The 20,153-nt window shown below is 47.6% G+C and overlaps 1 protein-coding gene across 6 annotated transcripts in view; it reads left to right on the forward strand.

The window, feature by feature from the left end:
• Positions 1-1,120: 1,120 nt before the first annotated feature.
• Positions 1,121-20,153, forward strand: part of LOC142765331 (uncharacterized) — a 90,674-nt gene continuing 71,641 nt past the window's right edge. For 2 of the 6 annotated variants that reach the window (XM_075866107.1, XM_075866108.1), the window contains exons 1-2: positions 1,463-1,914; positions 19,328-19,457. The gene's annotated coding sequence lies outside the window, so the exon portion shown is untranslated. Of the gene's footprint in view, positions 1,915-19,327; positions 19,458-20,153 lie in introns of all 6 variants that reach the window. The other 4 variants (XM_075866111.1, XM_075866109.1, XM_075866110.1 and 1 more) reach the window with 4 other exon arrangements.

Here is a 20,153-nt window from a genome sequence, read left to right on the forward strand (position 1 = left end):
GATGCAGATTTATCACACGGTGTTCGGCGAATGCTGTTGACATGGCACATTGCGATGTAGAACGTACACATGTACTGTACAATATTGTGTGCGATACTGTACGTATGTGTACTGTATGTGTACAATACTGTACACATGTACTGTATTAGGGTAGTCGTAGGATCAAAATACGCTCCAAACCGAAACCAGGAGCAAACCCGCTGCACCCTCGAGCACAGAACAAACAATCAACTTATTTCCCTTTTAATAATACTTATAAACCAACAAATAATTTATTAGGTTGTTAAATTGAGCAATATATACTAATATTACAAAAACAATATACAAAACATTTATTTTTATACAATGCGTTAATAATTAATTTATGCACTATAAAAACACGTTACACACTTCTTTAATGACACTTTTGTAAGTTTATTGCATTATAAAGTAATTATTTGCACACTTAAATAGCTTTACGTTAATTTTTTTTAAAGTGACGTCACTTTCGTGCGGCGCAGCAGCCAGTTGTGTGTGGGGATGGCTGCTGCGCCGCGCGGTGCACAAGACGCTGCCAAACATAAATTAGCAAATGTTCACCGTTTGCGCTTCACAACCTCATTTTTTCAAGCTTGCTATTTTGAATCAAGTACCTAAGTTTAAAAGTGTTTGTTTTTTCTTTCAAAACAAAACCGTATTCAGTAATAAACAAAGCCGCAAGTACGATTCGCCGCCCACAGGTACGAAGACTAGGCAAATGTGTGTACTACCCACCATTCCCATGGTCGCTGAATGAACGCAGCGCCAGAGTGCCTAGAAGTGTGGCAGCTTGGGCTAGTTGGTGTGGCATGACGATAGCTATAGCGCGAGAACAAAACGACGACACAGGGACAAGAAGGACACGAAAAACTCTAGTTAATTTTAGGAAACTCTATGGTTCCGACGACCGCCGTTTCCCAAATGACCGCCGATACGGCGATAATCCGGCAGTCGCCGTATCGGCGAGAATCCAACAATCCGGCCTTTTTTTATTTCTCTATGAGTACACCGTGTCCGGCAGGCCGCGCAGCCATTTTCGAGAGCATGGTATTTATCACGGAGGAAGGAAAAAGGAAAACCTTTTCCTTCCTCCGTGGTATTTATGGTATTTATTGCTAGAGACATGAGGCGGATGAAGCCACATGATGCATGACGTTTTTAGGGATGCAATTCAAAATCCTCACAAAAAAAATTATTACCATGCAGCAAAATGAAACGAAGGCTCAATAAACTCTGTAAAAGCTCATGACTGTTGTACAAGGTTTAAAATATCTTGAATTGTTCTTTGTGAAACACACGCCTTAAATATTGACAATTTCCACTCCACATGTATTACAGCCAATTGTTTTAACCTGAAAAACAATATTTTTACTTAAAAATAGTTTTATTTTGTTTGTCACAAGAAGTTAACAACACGCGTTTTTTATATTTTGTTGTGGCCTCTGAGTTTTAAAAATGCGCCGTTGGCTGATGTCGGAGGCCATGCTTTTGTGCTCACATTGCATGAGAAATGCCGTACGCAGCGCGCACTGACACACAAAGCAAACGTACAACATGGCTTCGCTCTCCCTTAGCAAATCTAGTTGCAAAGTAAAAGAAACAGGTAAAAACCGCGGTAAAGACCCGTGCTCCAACAGGTGTTCTGTGCTCCAACTATATACTCGAATGCTGCAGCGGGAAGTAGCGCACGTGCGTGGTCCATGTGTTGCTTTTCGAAATTTGTGGACTGAACGGGTTCATGACAGCATGATTTAATACTAAGAGCTGCACTGCCGCTTTAAGTTTTACGGTAGGTGTTCTGTGGTTTTACATCAGCGCGTTACGCGCTGCTTTGTGAGACATCTGTGCTTTATCAGACAGTGCAACGCGGCGTGCACAGGGAGGCAGGCGTACAAGGTAAGCTGCGGCGACTTTATTTGAACGACTCGGGATGTTTTAGTGCGTAGTGTGTTTAGAAAAAGTAGTTAACGATTCAGAGTACTCGGTACTCTACTATGGGAGAGCTTAAAGCCGTCCCCGGAAATTCAATCACAGTGCGTAGTGTGCGTATTTGAACGATTTGCACCTCTCATTCGTTTCCGCTGCCCAAAGTGGAGAAGCAATGTCCTAAAATTGGCGACTTGGTATCGCTACACAGTGAGAGTACTGCGTTGACGGGCCCAAATAGCAACTGAATTTTTTTTTATGTTGGAAAGTTTACGAACGCGTGCTTATTTGATATCAGAAATGTTTCTTTATCACAACCTCTTGTTCGGTGTCCTATGACCTATTGCCTTTTATTTGTACCTACCCTATTTTCTCTAATTCACCGTAGTCAAAGCTCACCACCAAGCCGCACACTGCCGAAATGACTCTGAAACGCCTTTGTGATGATCGTGCTTATCCTGGGATTGTGTGGTGTACTCAATGCGCCGGAGCATGAAAAAACGTTTTGCGAACGAGTTTTTTTTTTTTTTTTCACTGGAAAAGCAACCTTTGCAAAGGATACAACTGGCGAGTTTTTCCGAAACCCATTTGCGCGAATTTAACTCCGTTCACCTGCATCACCGAACTGATATGATTGCTTCGTGTTAAAGGGGTGCTGCCATCAAATTTTGATACTCCAAATAGCTACTTGTAGGTTTCCTTTATATTGTCGCGACGTCAAGACAGAGGTCGTACTTGAAGACGCTGAGAAAACAGCAGCGGGTCGGTCTTTTTATTAACCGCGCGCGAGAGACAGTTCCTCGTCTTTCTCGTTGTTGCGTTATGCATAAAAGCGTGCAGATGCGCGTATGCGCTGTCGCCTTCGTCTTTTTCGCGGGACGCACGTGACATTTGCCTCCCTCCAAAAATGGCATCGTCCCGATGCGCAGCCAAGGCACTCTACTTATAAAAACGCACATATGCACCGGCACCCACAGGACAAACGAGAGTTAGCTGGACAAGTAGGGTTTCATCCGGATGACATGCACGATTTCGGGTGAGCAGTTTCGGCGACTGGAACTGCAATTGCCGTCGGGAATAACTTCGTAGTTGATGTCGTTCAATCGTCGGGTGACTCGATATGGGCCAAAGTATCGTCGTAATAGCTTTTCTGAAAGTCCGCGTCGAGGTATTGGGATCCAGACCCATACCTTGTCGCCTGGTTTGTAGGTTACCAATTTATGTCGTAGGTCGTACCGTTTCGCATGTTTGTGTTGCTGGTGACAAATACGCACGCGGGCTAGCTGTCGGGCTTCTTCGGCGCGCTGACCAAATTCTTCGGCGTCAGCGTGAGTGTCGTCACACTCGTGCGGCAGCATAGCGTCCAACGTTGTAGTGACTTCCCGCCCGTGTATTAAACTAAACAGCATCATTCCGGTAGTTTCCTGCCGGGCAGTATTACAGGCGAAGGTCACATAAGGCAAGATTTCGTCCCAGTTCTTGTGTTCTGTGTCGACATACATGCAGAGCATGTCTGTGAGGGTCTTATTAAGCCGCTCTGTTAGTCCGTTCGTTTGTGGGTGGTACGTCGTTGTTCTCCGGTGAGCTGTACCACTGAGCCTGAGAACCGACTCCAAAAGTTCTGCCACGAACGCAGTTCCTCTATCCGTGATGAAAACTGTTGGAGCACCATGCCGAAGGACGGCGTTTTCTATGAAGAAATGAGCCGCTTCTGCTGCTGTGGCCCTCGGCATGGCTTTAGTTTCTGCGTAGCGAGACAAGTAAACGGTGGCGACAATGATCCATCTATTCCCTGTGGTAGAAGTTAGGAATGGGCCCAGGAAATCCTTTCCGATTTGGGCAAATGGCTTTGCTGGTACTTGAACGGAATGTAATAAGCCTGCCGGGTGGTGCTTTGCGTCTTTGACAGTCGGCACATGTTTGGACGTGATGTTTCACAGCAGCAGGTAGGTTCGGCCAGTAGTAACTGTTTTGCAGACGAGACAATGTTCGAGTGTAACGAGATGACCAGAGGTGACTTCATCATGGCAGGCTTCCGGAATTTCTTTTCGCACTGATGCAGGGACGACGAGCAAGTATGGGCTGCCGGTGGGAGAAAAGTTTTTCTTGTATAGGACGCCGTTCCTTAAACAAAAAGATGGCACTCCTCTCGCAAAAACTCGCGTAACGTCTTCCCGTCGTCCTTCTAAGAAATCGATAAGCGAAAGCAGGTCAGGGTCACTGTGCTGCTCTTGTGAGATAGTGCCGCGTTAATGACTCCCAAGAATGTGGCGTCCATAGACTCGTCATTATTAGCGGCAGGCTCGACGGGTGACCGCGAGAGACAGTCTGCGTCGGTGTGCTTCTTCCCTGATTTATAAATGATGGTCATATCAAACTCCTGAAGCCGGAGGCTCCAGCGTGCTAAACGGCCGGATGGGTCTTTCAAGTTAGTGAGCCAGCAAAGCGAGTGGTGATCACTGACGACCTTGAATGAGCAGCCGTACAGATACGGTTGAAATTTGAGAACCGCCCAAACCACGGCGAGGCACTTTTTCTCAGTAGTCGAGTAGTTCTCTTCCGTGCGAGAGAGAGCTCTGCTGGCATAGGCTATCACTTTCTCGGAGTTATCTTGCCATTGTATCAGTACGGCGCCCAGGCCTACATTGCTTGCATCGATGTCAAGTGCTGTTGGCGCTTCCTGGTCAAAGTGCGCAAGAACCGGAGGTGTTTGGAGGCGTTGGCGTAATTCGTTGGACGCTGTTTGTTCCTTTTCGCTCCAAAGAATGGGGACATACTCTCGTGTGAGCCGTGTCAGATGCGCCGCAATAGACGAAAAGTTGGCGATGAATCGTCGGTAATAAGCGCAGAGGCCTAAGAAGCGTCTCACTGCTCTTTTGTAATGCGTTGCGGGAAACTTTGCGACAGCGTCGATTTTGCTTGGGTCAGGTCGAACACCTTCGTGGCTGACCACGTGGCCTAAGAAGCAAAGTTCGCTGAAACCGAAATGGCACTTCTCTGGCTTTAAAGTCAGGCCAGCCGACAGATAGCTTGTAGAACTGCGAATAATTGACTTAGGTGTTCCTCGAATGTAGCTGAGAAGACGACAACGTCGTCTAGACAGACCAAGCATGTCTGCCACTTCAGTCCATATAGCACAGTGTCCATTAAACACTGAAAAGTGGCTGGCGCTGAGCATAACCCGAATGGTAGTACTTTAAGTTCATAAAGACCGTCGGGTGTCACGAAAGCAGTTTTCTCACGGTCTCTCTCGTCGACCTCTATTTGCCAATAGCCACTTCACAGGTCCATCCATGAGAAATAGCGTGCATGCCGCAGCTGGTCAAGAGAGTCATCTCTGCGTGGCAGTGGGTAGACGTCTTTCTTCGTTACTTGGTTTAACTTGCGGTAATCTATACAGAAACGCAAGCTGCCGTCTTTCTTTTTAACCAATACCACGGGGGATGCCCAGGGACTCTTGGAAGGCTGTATTACGTCATCTTGGAGCGTTTTCTCAACTTGCTTTTGGATCTCGCGTTTTTTCGGAGCCACACGGTATGGGTTTTGACGGATCGGTCTCATATTTTCTTCAACGATGATTGGGTGCCGGGTGAGTGGTGTTTGCTTGACTTTCAACGTGCACGAAAAACAGTTTTTGAACTGGTGTATCAGCTCTAGTAGGCGCTGTTTATCCGAGGCTGACAGAGTTGAGCAAATGTTGACAGACAAAGGTGTCGAGGCTGGGATGATCGCCTCGTCCGGTTGCAAAGCGAAGCAATCTCTGGCTTGGTCCACGTCGTCGTAGTAGGCAATCGCGGTGCCCTTCTGGATGTGACGACGCTCGTTGCTGAAGTTGGTGATGAGCACTTCTGCCCGCCCATCAATTAGTGCCAGAACGCCTCTTGCTATTGAAACACCTTGCGTAAGCAATAGCGTGTCTATTCGCTCCGCTATCACGGCACGGCCGTTCGCATAACACCGACACAAAGCAGCAAGATCTTGGCAGGAGCATCACATCATCGGCTGCACGTAAACGTTGCAGTTGTTCTTCAGTGGTGGCGTCGACGTAAGGATGGGCGGAAAAGGTGACAATACGTTCTGGAATGTTAATGACAGCACCGTACTCTCGCAGAAAATCCATACCCAAAATCAACTCTTTACACGAGTCCGGTAAAATGACAAATGTGGCTACGAAGTTCGAATCATCTATTACGAGCCGAGCGGTGTATTTACCGGTTGGCGTCATTAGCTGCCCGCCAGCACTCCTTATGCTCGGCCCACTCCACGGCGTCTTAACCTTCTTAAGGCGGTCGGCGAGCTCTTGTCGCATAATAGAGAAGTCAGCACCAGTGTCAACCAGTGCTGTTACGTGGTGTCTGTCTATAATAACGCTGAGGTCGGCACGTACAAATTCATTGGCATTAGTACTCGTGGTTGTCGTCGTCTTCGTCATCATCGTCGTCTTTGTGTAGAGGCAAGGGGGTCTTTTTGGCGTCTCGGCGATGGGCAACCTTGCCCCCGGAGGTCGCGGCAGTTAGTTTCCCTGGCACGGGCTTGGGGAGCGGTTTCTGACGATGTCAGCGTATCTTTGGCGATTCGGGGAATTCTGACCTCGTGCAGGTGAGGGAGACCGCCAGCGACGACTTGGTGAAGACGCTTGGTTGGTCAGCAGGTGATCAGCACCATGGTCACGAGGGTCTTCAGAATAAAAGGAAGTGGGCCGAGAAAAGTTTCCAAATCGGGCTTCTCGATGACGGCAGTAGCGGGAGATGTGGCCTGGTTCGCCGCATTGGAAACAAAGGGGTCGACGGTCGTCAGTGCGCCACAAGTCGGTCCGACGTACTGGTGGTCGCCGCACAGGTTCCCGCTGCCACCACGGCAAGGTAACGGGCCGTGGCTGAAAGGGTGCTTCTTCTGGGGCAGGCGGATGACGGTGGACGGCATCGGCATAGGTCAGTGGACGTGGTTCGGGTGGTCGCGCCGGTGATGGAAAGGCTTGTCATAGTTCCTGGCGCACGATTTCTGCAACAGAAGCAATTGGGGGATCGGTAGACGGAAGGCCGAGGGCCGGAGGCTCTTCTCGCAAGATTTGTCGAATCATTTGCTGTAAAGAGTTTTCGGAAACGGCAGCATTTTGAGCGGCGGCACCAACAGGCGTTTGGTCGGGCAGGCGGTCAAAGTGACGGCATCGTTGCCGGAGCGCCCGCTCGATGACAGTCGCCTCTTTGATGAATTCATCCACTGTTGTTGGCGGATTTCGTACAAGGCCGGCGAAAAGCGGTTCCTTAACTTCCCGCATCAGGTGACGAACTTTCCTTGCCTCGGGCATGTCAGGGTCAGCGCGGCGAAATAGACGGGCCATATCCTCGGCGAACATGGCCACGCTTCCGTTCGGCATTTGCATGCGGGCTTCATTCATCTGTTGTGCGAGATCCCGTCGGTCCGCACTCAGGAACGTCTCGAGAAGCTTTTGGCAGAAATTGTCCCAGGTTTGGAAAGTAGGCTCCCTGTTCTCGTACCATGTGCAAGCGCTATTTTCCATTGCGAAGTAGGCACGGCCAAGTTTTTCTTGCACGCTCCAACGATTCACCACAGCGGTCCGCTTGAACTGGTCGAGCCAGTCCTCGACATCTTCATACGGTTCTCCACGGAAGACTTCGGGAACACGATGAGTCTCAAAAGTTACCTGGTAAGGGTGAGTCGTCTGGGCCGGAGGAAGATTCGCAGACGTTGATGGGGCCGCCATGTTGGTAACAGGAGATGCCGTCAAGAGTTCTGGACTTAGGCTTAGTAGGCGCCGGCTGAATCGGTGTACTGGAGTCGCAACAAGATGTTGAGGCTCTGGACTGGGCATATGGTCCCGAACAACGCTTTCTTGCATCAGGTTGCAGGCCCCAGCACATCCCCTGTGTCGCGACGTCAAGATAGAGATCGTACTTGAAGACGCTGAGAAAATAGCAGCGGGTCGGTCTTTTTATTAACCGCGCGCGAGAAAGAGTTCCTCGTCTTTCTCGTTGCGTTCTGCATAAGAGTGCAGATGCGCTGTCGCCTTCGTCTTTTTTGCGGGACGCACGTGACAATATTTAAGGACAGCCCAAACAAAGGGTGGCACACAGCAAACGTATACAATATGTTTTAATTGACCTGCAAAGTGTACCTAAATGCTCAGACGTCAGACTGGAGTTGATGAGAATCTTGTGGCCAACCCTTCGCAACAGGAGAACGTGGAATCCACACCCTGACCAAACATGCAGCTCTACTTGCTACCAGTTTTTCAGTAAAATAGTAGGGAAAAAATTTGGCAGATCCCACGTACCTGGGAATCAGTCGTGCGAAGCATGCAGATGAAAGGTGACCTTGTTGCAATTTTTTTATTGAGCGAACTTCGTGAAATGATGCTAAAAATATGCACAAATGTGTCCCGCACAAGCATATGTTGAAGAGTTGCAGATGTTTATATAACCAATTGTTTGCCCTTGAGCAACGATGGCAACTGGGACATGCGTATTAGCAACAACAGAAGCTGACATGAAGCGCTGATGCTCGCGAAGGTGCTGGCCGTGGACACTGCTACATTAATCGGCTTCAGCGCATGGCTCCTAACCACAATTCATGTTAACCCCATGTGACGGCTGTATCAAAGAAGTACGTATGTAATGTTTATAAAATTGGGTAGGCAGCACTGCTGCCACTATTGACGTTTCACGAAGATTAGCGACTATTTGAAAAGTAGTTCAGAGTCGTGGCGTAGCTCTATAGTAGAATGCTTGACTGCCACGTAGAATGCTTGGGTTTGATTCCTGCTGGGACACTGTAGTTCATTTACATTCGTCGGGGGGTCACCGCTGCCGATATTAGGTGTTGCTTAGCACTGACATTTATTCTTTGCATTCGTCGGGTCGATGCTACCGATATCGGGTATTGCCTAACAATCACGCGTTAAAACTGCTGATGTGTGTTCTCGTCATTCCTGGGCAGATACTAAGTGTCAATCACCTGTGGCACATACTCGCTCGTGGGTATGTGCCATTGTCTTGCGGGAAGTGTTTGACAAGGTATGCGATGGGATTGTGACATTATCAACGTCGTGACGAGCGTGTCATATTCGTAAAACCACCTTTCCACTCCCATGCTAATTTTGGTTCACGCCAAGTAATGGGGTGACCACGAGAGCACCCAAACGTAAACGGCTAGATAGATAGATAGATACACTCAAAGTTCCAGAAGTTCGCTAAGAAATGCTTGGCATTTAAAAAAAGGGTAAGGGGGGAGAAAAGAAAACGCGAAGAACAAGAGCCACTCAAACTTGGCAGCAGTCAAGAATGTCTCACCCCCGTAGCAGCCACTCGTCAGTATTTGTGCCGGCCCTTTGTTGCTACGACCGCGGCTCTGTCCACACTATACCAACCGTCGTCTCCGCCAGCTTGCTCGAAGCCCAGAGCAGTTTCCAGTGAGGTGCCATTCATCATCGTTGTGCCAATGCCCTTACACTGCAGTACCACATGTTCGATTCTTTTGTCTTGTTCTCCACACACACGACACCGTACATCACTCACATCCTCCATAATTGTGCTAAGGCACACAAGTGTGCGAAGTGCACCAGCTCTCGCCTCAAATAGCAGCTTGCTACCAAGGGATTTGTCATACAGGTGTACCATGCCAGTACTGTTTTTGTGACACTGGTACACTGCTAGAGTCCTCTTCTCCGACATATTGTCGCTAGGGGAAAATAACAGAATACAGGACGACGGTGCGACCAGAAAAAACGAGGTCTGTATTAACAGAACAAAAGAGCAGCCGCTTCGACTTCTTCCTTGGAGGAACCGTGGGTGCTGTCCAGGCTCATCACTTCATCGTCCTCTGTCTTCTTGCCCGGCCTTTAGCCATGACATTAGCCTCCCATTCAAGAAAGCATCGTTCCGATGCTTTATAATCAAAGTGGTTTGTACTCGTTGGAAACGCATGAGTTCATTCGGAGAAATAAGGCTTCATGCGTACCACGTGCACAACTTATGGAGCATACCTTCGACGCCTTGAAGAGTGCGCAGTATCAGGAACAACCTCATAATTAATGTCACTGAGACGTCGCAGAACTTTATGGGGACCGAAGTACCGTCTTAACAGTTTTTCTGAGAGGCCACGGCGCCGAATAGGTGTCCATATCCAAACTTTCTCTCCTGGCTCGTAGGAGACTGGTCGGTGACGAAGGTTGCACCATCTTGAATCGTAGTCCTGCTGGCGACCAATACGTAGGCGTGCAAGTTGTCGGGCTTCTTCGGACAGCTGAGTAATATAATCAGCATCCGTTTCAGCGTCTTCGCACTCGTGCGGCAGCATAGCATCCAGCATAGTGGTGACTTCACGACCATGAAGAAGGCGGAATGGCGTTGTTCTTGTTGTTTCTTGATGAGCCGTGTTATAGGCGAACGTGACATACGGCAAGATTTCGTCCCAGTTTTTATGCTCCACATCGACGTACATGCAGAGCATATCCGCTAGTGTCTTGTTGAGACGCTCCGTAAGACCATTCGCTTGCAGATGATGCGCCGTTGTTCGCCGGTGGGATGTGGCACTAAGTTTTAAAACTGTCTGTAATAGTTCGGCTGCGAATGCAGTTCCCCTGTCAGTTATTACCACTGATGGTGCACCATGCCTCAGCACCACATTCTCTACGAAAAATCGGGCTGCTTCACTCTCCAAAGCCTTGGTTTCGGCGTAACGAGTGAGGTAGTCGGTGGCTACTATAATTCGTCTGCGAACTGCTGATGAGGTTGGAAATGGGCCCAAAAGATCCATTCCGACTTGAGCGAATGGAGTAACAGGCACGTCAATAGGATGGAGGAGGCCTGCTGGTTTGACGGGTGGAACTTTTCTGCGCTGGCAATCAAGGCACGTCCGAACATAGTGTTGAACGGTCGCCGTCAGTCTTGGCCAGTAGTGTTTCTGCCTCACTCTGCACAACGTACGCGTGTAACCCAGGTGGCGGGATGTTGGTTCATCGTGGCATGCCTGTAATACTTCGCTCTTTAGAGATGTTGGGACGACGAGTAAGTAGTCGTTTTCGTGTGGCGTGAAGTTCATCTTATACAGGGCGTCGTTGCGCAAGCAAAATGACGAAAGCCCTCTCGCAAACAGTCTAGGTACAGCTGAAGTGCGACCCTCTAAAAAACGTATTATGGGTTCTAGTTCGGGGTCGTCTCGTTGCAGCTGTGCGAAAGTTGCCGTGTCTGACAAAAAGGCTGTATCGTCATCTTCTGCCGTCGCAAGTTCGTATGGCGCACGAGAAAGGCAATCAGCGTCTGAATGTCGCTTCCCCGATCTGTAGACCACCGTCATGTCAAATTCTTGAAGCTTCAGGCTCCAGCGCGCCAACCGTCCTGAAGGGTCTCTTAAATTCGTCGGCCAGCAGAGGGAGTGATGGTCGCTAACAACATTAAAAGGATGACCATACAGGTATGGGCGGAATTTTATAACCGCCCACACCACCGCAAGGCACTCTTTTTCCGTAGTGGAATAATTTTCTTCCGCACGTGAAAGAGTTCTGTTCGCGTAAGCAATTACTCGTTCGGCGCCATCCTGCTACTGCACGAGTACAGCTCCTAAGCCGACATTGCTAGCGTCGGTGTGCACTGTTGTCGGTGCATCATCATCAAAGTGTGCGAGGACTGGTGGCTTCTGAAGGCGTTGCCGCAGCTCGTCGAATGATTTTTGCTGCTCTTCTTCCCATACGAATGTGACGTCTTCTCTGGTAAGGCGGGTCAACGACGAGGCAATGCGCGAAAAGTTCTCAATGAAGCGTCGGTAGTAAGCACACAGTCCTAAAAACCGTCTGACCGCCTTTTTGTCAGTTGGCACTGGAAAATTCGTAATGGCAGCTATTTTTTCGGGGTCAGGCCGCACACCTTCACTACTGACAAGATGCCCCAGGAACAAAAGCTCTTCGAAGCCGAAATGGCATTTTTCCGGCTTAAGTGTTAGTCCGGCGGAACGGATAGCTTGAAATACTGCGTGCAGTCGCCTGACGTGTTCATCGAATGTGGGAGAAAATACGATGACATCATCTAAATACACTAAGCACGTCTGCCACTTGAGGCCTGATAGTACGGTGTCCATTAGCCGCTGAAACGTTGCCTGTGCTGAGCACAAGCCAAATGGAAGTACCTTAAATTCAAAAAGGCCATCAGGTGTCACGAAAGCTGTTTTCTCCCGGTCTCTTTTATCGACTTCTATCTGCCAATACCCACTCCTTAGATCCATTGACGAGAAATAACGCACGTGGCGTAGTCGATCGAGTGAATCGTCGATACGTGGAAGTGGGTAGACGTCTTTTTTTTGTCACCTGATTCAGCTTGCGGTAATCCACGCAGAAACGTAAGGTGCCGTCTTTTTTCTTCACTAATACAACCGGCGAAGCCCAAGGGCTTTTCGACGGCTGAATAACACCGTCTTCAAGCATCTGTCGCACCTGCTTTTCGATAGCTTCACGTTCTCGGGGTTACCCGGTACTACCGGGTAACCCCGAGCTACCCGGTACGGGTTTTGCCTGATGGGGCTGGTCATGTCGTCCATTATAATTCGATGTTTTGACAGCGGCGTTTGACGGACCCTGGAAATCGAAGAGAAACAATCTTCAAACTTGTTAATAAGCTGCATGATACTTTGCTTCTGCGCCGGCAGCAAACTTGAGCCAATATTAACAGATAGAGGTGCGGGGGTCAGATCAGTTGAATTATCTTTTTCAAGAGTTAGGCAGTCTGTCATCTCGGCGAGCTCTTCCACGTACGCGACTGCCATGCCCCTCGTTAGATGTCGGCGTTCAGAGCTGAAGTTCGTAACAAGGACGTGCGTGTTTCCGCATTTTATGCTTACGACGCCTCTTGCGATAGATAAACCATGGCTGAATAGCAGTGTTGGAATTTGCTCGGCGATGTTTTCAGAATCGCTCGACGTGTCGCATGTCACAGCCACGAGTGCACCCGACCACGGTGGGATGGTCACGTCGTCTTTGAAGACGCGCAAAGGCTGACGTCGCTGGTATGTACAGGGCACATCCGAAACTTGATCTGGGGCCGTCCAAAACGTAACTGATCTCTCGGGAATGTTGATAATGGCACTGTATTCACGCAAGAAGTCCATGCCCAAGATCAGGTCTTTGCAGCACTGCGGTAAAATTACGAAAGTAGCGAAGAAATCTGAACTGCCGATATATTAATTCGAGCTGTACATTTGCCCGTCGGCGTCACCAATCGACCTCCTGCGGTTCTTATGTTTGGGCCCGTCCATATTGTTCTTACTTTCTTTATGCAGTCGGCGAGTTTACGGCTGATAATAGAGAAGTCCTCACCAGTATCTACCAGTGCTGTTATTGGGCAACCGGCTATACAAATGTCCAGATTGGCGCTTACGATTTACGTTGACGTCGGTGACGTCGTATCGTCCTTGGTATCGGTATCATTCGTCATATCGCGTCGTAGAGAAGATGTTGGGGGTGTGATAGCTTCTCGACGGGCGGCAACCTTCCCCCCCAAAGGTCGCAGCTGTTAGTTTCCCCGACAAGGGCTAGGAGATCTGCCCCGGACTACCTCGGAGTAACTGCGCTGCGGCGGCGAGTTCGGTGCAGGTGAAGGAGAGCGGGGTCGACAATACGGCACTTCGGGTTGCTGTGCTTGCGGGCCTGCACTGCTGTCACGGCGGTTATCGAAATAGGCACGAGGGGAGGTTTGTGGAAAGTTATGATGTCTACGGTCACGGTACGGGCAATTGCGGAAAATATGGCCGGCTTCTCCGCAATGAAAGCAAAGTGGTCGACGGTCGACGGTGCGCCACAAGTCCGTCTTACGGATGAATGGTCGACTGGTGGGCATACCTTGCGACCAAGATGCAGATGTCGGCGGAGTGTACATCGGCGCCGTTTGCATAGGCACGTCGAACTGTGGATACGGCTGCGGCGGATTGGGAGCTGGGGCCCACGGCTCGTTGTAAGGCCCTTGGCTGGCGTCACGATAAGCCAGTGGTGACGAGTTGTACGACACTGGAGTGGGTCGAGACGGACAGCTGATGCGTAGCTTACAGACCGCTGGTCTGAGAGCGATTCGGGCAACGAAAATGCCTGGCTGAGTTCTTGCCGCACAACTTCTGCAACGCAAGCCATGGTATTTTCTTGCGGAGTCACAAGGAGGTTTCGGATCTCCTCCCGAACGACCTCACGAATGAGTTCGCGCAGAGAACACTCGCTACCGGCACTCAAAGCAGAGAGGCTGGGAGATGTTTTGTTTGGTTGGTCATGGTATCGGCGCCGTTGCTGCAGTGCTCGCTCGATTGTTGTAGCCTCTTTGACGAATTCCACTACGCTTGTTGGTGGGTTGCGTAGGAGACCGGTAAACAGCTCTTCCTTGACGCCCCTCATCGATGTCGGAGTTTTTTACCTTCAGGCATCTCAGGGTCGGACCGCTGAAATAGACGGGCCATGTCTTCCGCAAATATAGCGACGCTCTCGTTTGGTTTCTGTATGCGTGCCTCCATGAGCTGCAGAACAGAATCATGGCGGTCGGTGTTTGCGAATGTCCCGAGAATTTGCTGCCGAAATTCCTCCCACGAAGACAGCGTTGACTCGTGGTTCTCGTACGACGTACGAGCGCTGTCTGCCAAAGCAAAGTAGACGCGCGATAGCTTTTGTTCAGTGGGCCAGCGGTTGGCTTTGGCGACTCGCTCATACTGGGCTAACCAGTCCTCCACGTCTTCATAAACCTCACCGTGGAAGGTCTCAGGAATTGGAGGCTGATCAACAGTAAGCTGTGAAGGCCCTCCGGTAGCCATTTCTCCTGGTACGGTGTGTTGCTGGAGAAGTTCGAGCGGGATCGCCTCGGGACTAAGATCTCGCTGTCGGCGACTGTAGCGGTGGACAGGAGTATCCACTGCAGGAACGGATTGCGGTGGTGGACTCGATGTGCTAGGGCGCGGAGGTGTCCCAAGCATCAGTTGGAGAAGTCCAGCACCTCCATCAATGTCGCTAGGTGAAAATAACAGAATACAGGACGACGATGCGACCAGAAAAAACGAGGTCTGTATTAACAGAACAAAAGAGCAGCCGCTTCGACTTCTTCTTCCTCGGAGGAACCGTGGGTGCTGTCCATGCTCATCACTTCATCGTCCTCTGTCTTCTTGTCCGGCCTTTAGCTGTGACAATATTCTAAAGCCAACACGCCTCCTCTTTTTCCCGCACTCATTCTCATGCCTGTTTTGCCCCCTCAGCGGACGAGTTTGCACTGAGAGGGGCGCGATTGAGGCCGAACTTGCTGTCTACGCAGTAGCTTGGAAGCATCCATTTTGTGGCTCAAGTTGAGTCAAATCCCTGCATAGGCTAGGTACTTTGTCGCAAAAAAAAGAAAATCTCACACGAACATTTAAATGTTGTCCCAAAACAAAAAAAAAGAAAATGAAATATTGTTTTTTTCAGAGAATTCTGGATATGAGAATAATAATTAAAGGTTTCACAAGATGTGCTGAAAATAAAAAAAAACATTACTTGCCATTGTTGAGTTGAGTTGATTAAACGTTTATCATTTGTCACATGAGGTTTACAAACACTGATTGGACCCATAGCCTGAGGCTAGTGTAGGGTCCAATGAGAAAAGTAATGGGCAGAAGCGGGAAATGTCAATTACACTTAATACATATGTAGCTATACAGACACTGTAAATATACACATATACAGAGTAGAGAAGTCTTTCTCTTCTTAAACAATCTGGTCACATCAAACAAAACTGCATGTGCGCATACAAAAAGTTATGACAGATAACTTCGTGGACACACCCAAAAAACATCAGTTAAAATACATAAAGAACATCAAACTATCACAAGTTTTAGTTAGAAGGAAAAAAAAAGCTAGGTTTACAAGATTCACCAGCGTATATTTATACAAATGTAAGTGCTTACCACCAAAGAGAAAAAGAAGTATTTACAGCTTGCTCAAGAATTGATTTTTTAGTTTTACCGCAGCATTTTGTGATACAAGATTCACCATCGTATATTTATACAAATGTAAGTGCTTACCACCAAAGAGAAAAAGAAGTATTTACAGCTTGCTCAAGAATTGATTATTTAGTTTTACCGCAGCATTGTGTGATGTCTTCAATTCAGTAGGCAAACTATTCCAGATCTTTATCCCTGTGAATTGCATTAATCTCTCACCATAAACGTTATTTCTTGGCGCCAAGTTAAAGTTACTGAACGTCGGGCTTCTAGTAAGGCGGGAAGAGGAATAAAATAACGAGACATCAAATGGGCTATTGTATTTTACGATACTGTTAACACAAACGGTCATCTTATAGTCATGCAAAAGATCGAAGGGTAGTATTTTTAGTGATCGGAATAAGGGCCGGCTTGGCTCGTTGTACTTACTGTTAGTTATTATTCTTATGGCACGCTTTTGTAGCCTTCGAAGGGGATCCAGATAAGAATCGTAAGTCCAGGCCCACGATTCCATGCAGTAGATTAAATGACTATTGATGAAAGCAAAGTAAAGCGCCCGCAAAATGCTTTTACCAAAGTAGCCTCTAGCTTGTGAAAGCGCGTGGCAGCCGGAAGCCAGCTTTACACCGACGGCATTTATTTGACCTGCCCAGTGAAAGTGATCATCTAGTATGATTCCGAGGTATTTAAACGTGTCCGTACGTTCCAATATGCAGTTGTCAATTGTTATCTGAATATCTTCGTAACTAATTAATTTCCTACGGGAATGAAATATAATGTACTTCATTTTTTTAGCATTAACCGTTAATTTGTTCACTGGGAAATTTTTTTCAATTCTGTGTTTACTTGTCTTTGCAATTCAAGAACATTGTTGGCCGTACATAATAATGGTGTATCATTGGCATACATAATAATTTCGGAAGAGCTTAATACATGAGGCAAGTCATTGATATAAAGGGAGAACAGCGGCCCGAGAACCGATCCCTGTGGCACCCCTGTGTTCAGATATTGCAGTGTGGAAGTAATATCGGTCATCACGACAGCCTGCTGTCTGTTTTTGATGTAATTAGAAAATAACTCATAGGCTTGATTACATATGCCATAGTGCTTTAATTTATGCAAAAGAATTGAATGATCTACCGTATCGAATGCTTTTTTTAAGTCAAGAAAAACAACTCCCGCTAGCTTGTTGTTGTTTAGGGCCGTGTTAATCGATTGTGCTAATGTCAACACTGCGGATGACGTAGAATAATTAGACCTGAATCCATGTTCCTGAGGACAAAGAAACCATGTATTTCTGTAAAAACTTATTTATGCGGTTTGATAGAGTTTTTTCAAAAATGTTATTTACAACGCTAAGAACCGATATCGGTCGGTAGCTAGACGGATCGGAAATGTCACCGTTTTTAAACTGGAATTACTTTTGCAATTTTCAGTATGGATGGGCAAGTTTCGTTTTGTATAGAATGATTAAATAAATTGCATAAAATTGGTCTTAAAGTATCCACGTTTTCTTTTAACAATCGCACGGTAATTTGGTCTAGCCCAGCAGATTTGTTAGTTGAAAGGTTTTTAATAATATGAAAAACTTCGGAAAGTTCAATATCATACATCACAAACGTATTGGCAACTGGGTTTGATGTAATGTAACTGTCTGCAGAGCGGGGAATTTTGTCTGCCAGAGCTTTGCCTATACCAGAAAAGAAGGTGTTGAACGCTTCGACGGTGCTGTTGTCAACGCTGTCAGGCGTAACACGTTGCGATTTACAGCCCCCAGTAACCTCATTTATGATACCCCATATTTTGCGTGTATCGCCAGATGCCTGCTGGATGCAGCGTGAGTAGTATTGTTTTTACGGGCCCTGATTATCGTTACGCATTTGTTGCGCAGTAGCTTGTACTGACCTAAATAGTAACGGTTCGTCTTATGGCATTTCCATTTATTGTACCAGAAATTCTTCGTTTTTAACAGTTGTAAAATGTCATCATTCATCCAAGGGCAAATTGGTAATTGATATGAACGTGCAGGGAGTACGTGAGAGCCGTTATTAACTGCGTTTTTAAGAATTCCTATCAGGTTCGAGAACTCGGTATTAACATCATTGTCGTATATATCATCAAAACTGATCTGCAAAAGGCTCTTTCTCAGCATTGTGTACTCTGTCTTGATAATATGTCGTCAATGTTCCTTCTTATTTCGGATTAAGTTATTAAGTACAATAAACATCGGAAGGTGATCCGCAATGGGTTCTTTGAAAACGCCAGCATGAACGTCGGTATCTATATTTGTTAGAGCGTGATCTATAATTGATGAAGATACACTTGTAACATGCGTGGGGGTGGTTATAACATTTCCGAAGTTGAATGACTGCAGCAAGAATGAGTAGTCCTTATTAGCATCTTGGCTAGTATCAAGGTTAAAGTCCCCAACTACCACAACGGGATCAGTGTACGTTGTTGATATTGTCATAAAAATCATTTCCAGTTTAGCAAGAAAATGAGGTAGACTAGAATTGGGAGGCCGATAAATGACACCAACTATGAGAGGAAATTCTAACTTTACGAACAAGGCTTCCATAAAAGAACAACTGCACGAAATTGATGGCAAAGATATGAAAGAAAAACTTTTATGAATAAATAGGGCGACGCCGCCACCGCGATTTCGTGACTCTCTTGGCTGTGAGGTAAACCTGTAATCAGCGATTACAACCTTCTCGCCTATTTTCAGCCATGTTTCCGTGATTGCAATAATATGAAACGGTTGCGCATGCTCAGACAACTGTGCTACAAATAAATCTAAGTTCTTTCTGATACTTCGAACATTGCAGTGGAATATTGACGTGCTCGTTTCGCCAGCAAGTTGTTCAACCTGAACATTATTCATTGTAAAGGTACGCCTTGATACCTTACTAAACGATTGGGACACGGTAGGTGACTACACAACTTTGACGAGATCATCTTCGCAAGTTATGTGAAGAACCTTCGCTTTATCCGATTTCCTCATTAGAATCTTGCCCTCAGAAACCCAGGCGAACTTCCAGTTTCTCTCACGCTTTGCACTTATGGCTTTGCCAAGCAAAACTTTGTTTTCAGGGCACAGATGCTCGTTGATGTACACTGGTTCGTTCGTTGCAAATCCGAGCATCGCCGTGTTTAATCTGTTCTTCTTGGCAGCCTGCAGGACACTACCTCGAGTCGACCTTGAGTTAAACTTAACAATAACGTTAGGAAGCCCTTTTGAAGCTACTCGATGCACTATGTCAATATCCTGAGAAGGAACGTCAACGCCCTAACGGGTAGTGATTTGCTTCAGGGTTTTCTTTAAGTCCTCGTTTTCTGTAAACGGGACACCCTTCGGCTCAAGATTATTGTTTTTGCTGTACTGCTTCAGCTCCACAAGTTGCCTTCTGACGTGCTTCATTTCCTTGTTCAGGCTCTCATTTTCGCGCTGACACTCAAGGCTCCGATTCTGGGCTTCAGTGATCTCCCCCCGGATAGACTTCACATCACCCTTGAATTCCTCGAAACAGTCATTCATGAATTTCATTGAAGTCGTTACGGAGGTAAGTTCCGTTTTGATATCACTGGTTGAGCAAGCAAGAGCTGTTACCGTAACTGTCAACTTATTCATGGCCTCGATGAACTTAGACGTCATTTCTACCAGGACCTTTGCGATTTCTTTAATGCTAGTTGGTGCTTTATCACCGAGGCCCTTCGCGAACTCGGTCAAAGGGTCGGTTTCCTTGTTATTGTTTGCCATCTTAATGCGTCATGTATTTCTAGACAACACTGTTTCAACCAGCAAAAAACACTCGGAGCAATCCAAGCAGCCGCAGTATATTAGCTTGTATCGTGCACATAAACATATGAACAGTACCTGCAGTGATACAGAAAGCGGTTGAGTTGTCGTTCGGCTGCCCGAACCGCTCCGATATGGCGTAGCTGTTGGCTGGGTATATATGGGCGACGGGGCGTCAGCGAGTCCTCTCCGCATGCGCAGAATCTGGGCCGGTCTTGCGCAGAAGCCGTTGAAGCCATGTGCCTTTGCAGCGACCACAGCGGGCTGACGTGGTGGCGTCCCTGGTTGCGGAAGGAGATCACGTGCCTGGCGCGTACCGTTTGGCCGCTATCCTGCAGTGATACAGAAAGCGGTTGAGCAACGCTGTCGTTCGGCTGCCCGAACCGCTCTGATGTGGCGTAGCTGTTGGCTGGGTATATATGGGCGACGGGGCGTCAGCGAGTCCTCTCCGCATGCGCGG

The sequence above is a fragment of the Rhipicephalus microplus genome, chromosome 6, assembly GCF_043290135.1.
Source record: "Rhipicephalus microplus isolate Deutch F79 chromosome 6, USDA_Rmic, whole genome shotgun sequence".
In the NCBI taxonomy this organism is placed as follows: Eukaryota; Metazoa; Arthropoda; class Arachnida; order Ixodida; family Ixodidae; genus Rhipicephalus; species Rhipicephalus microplus.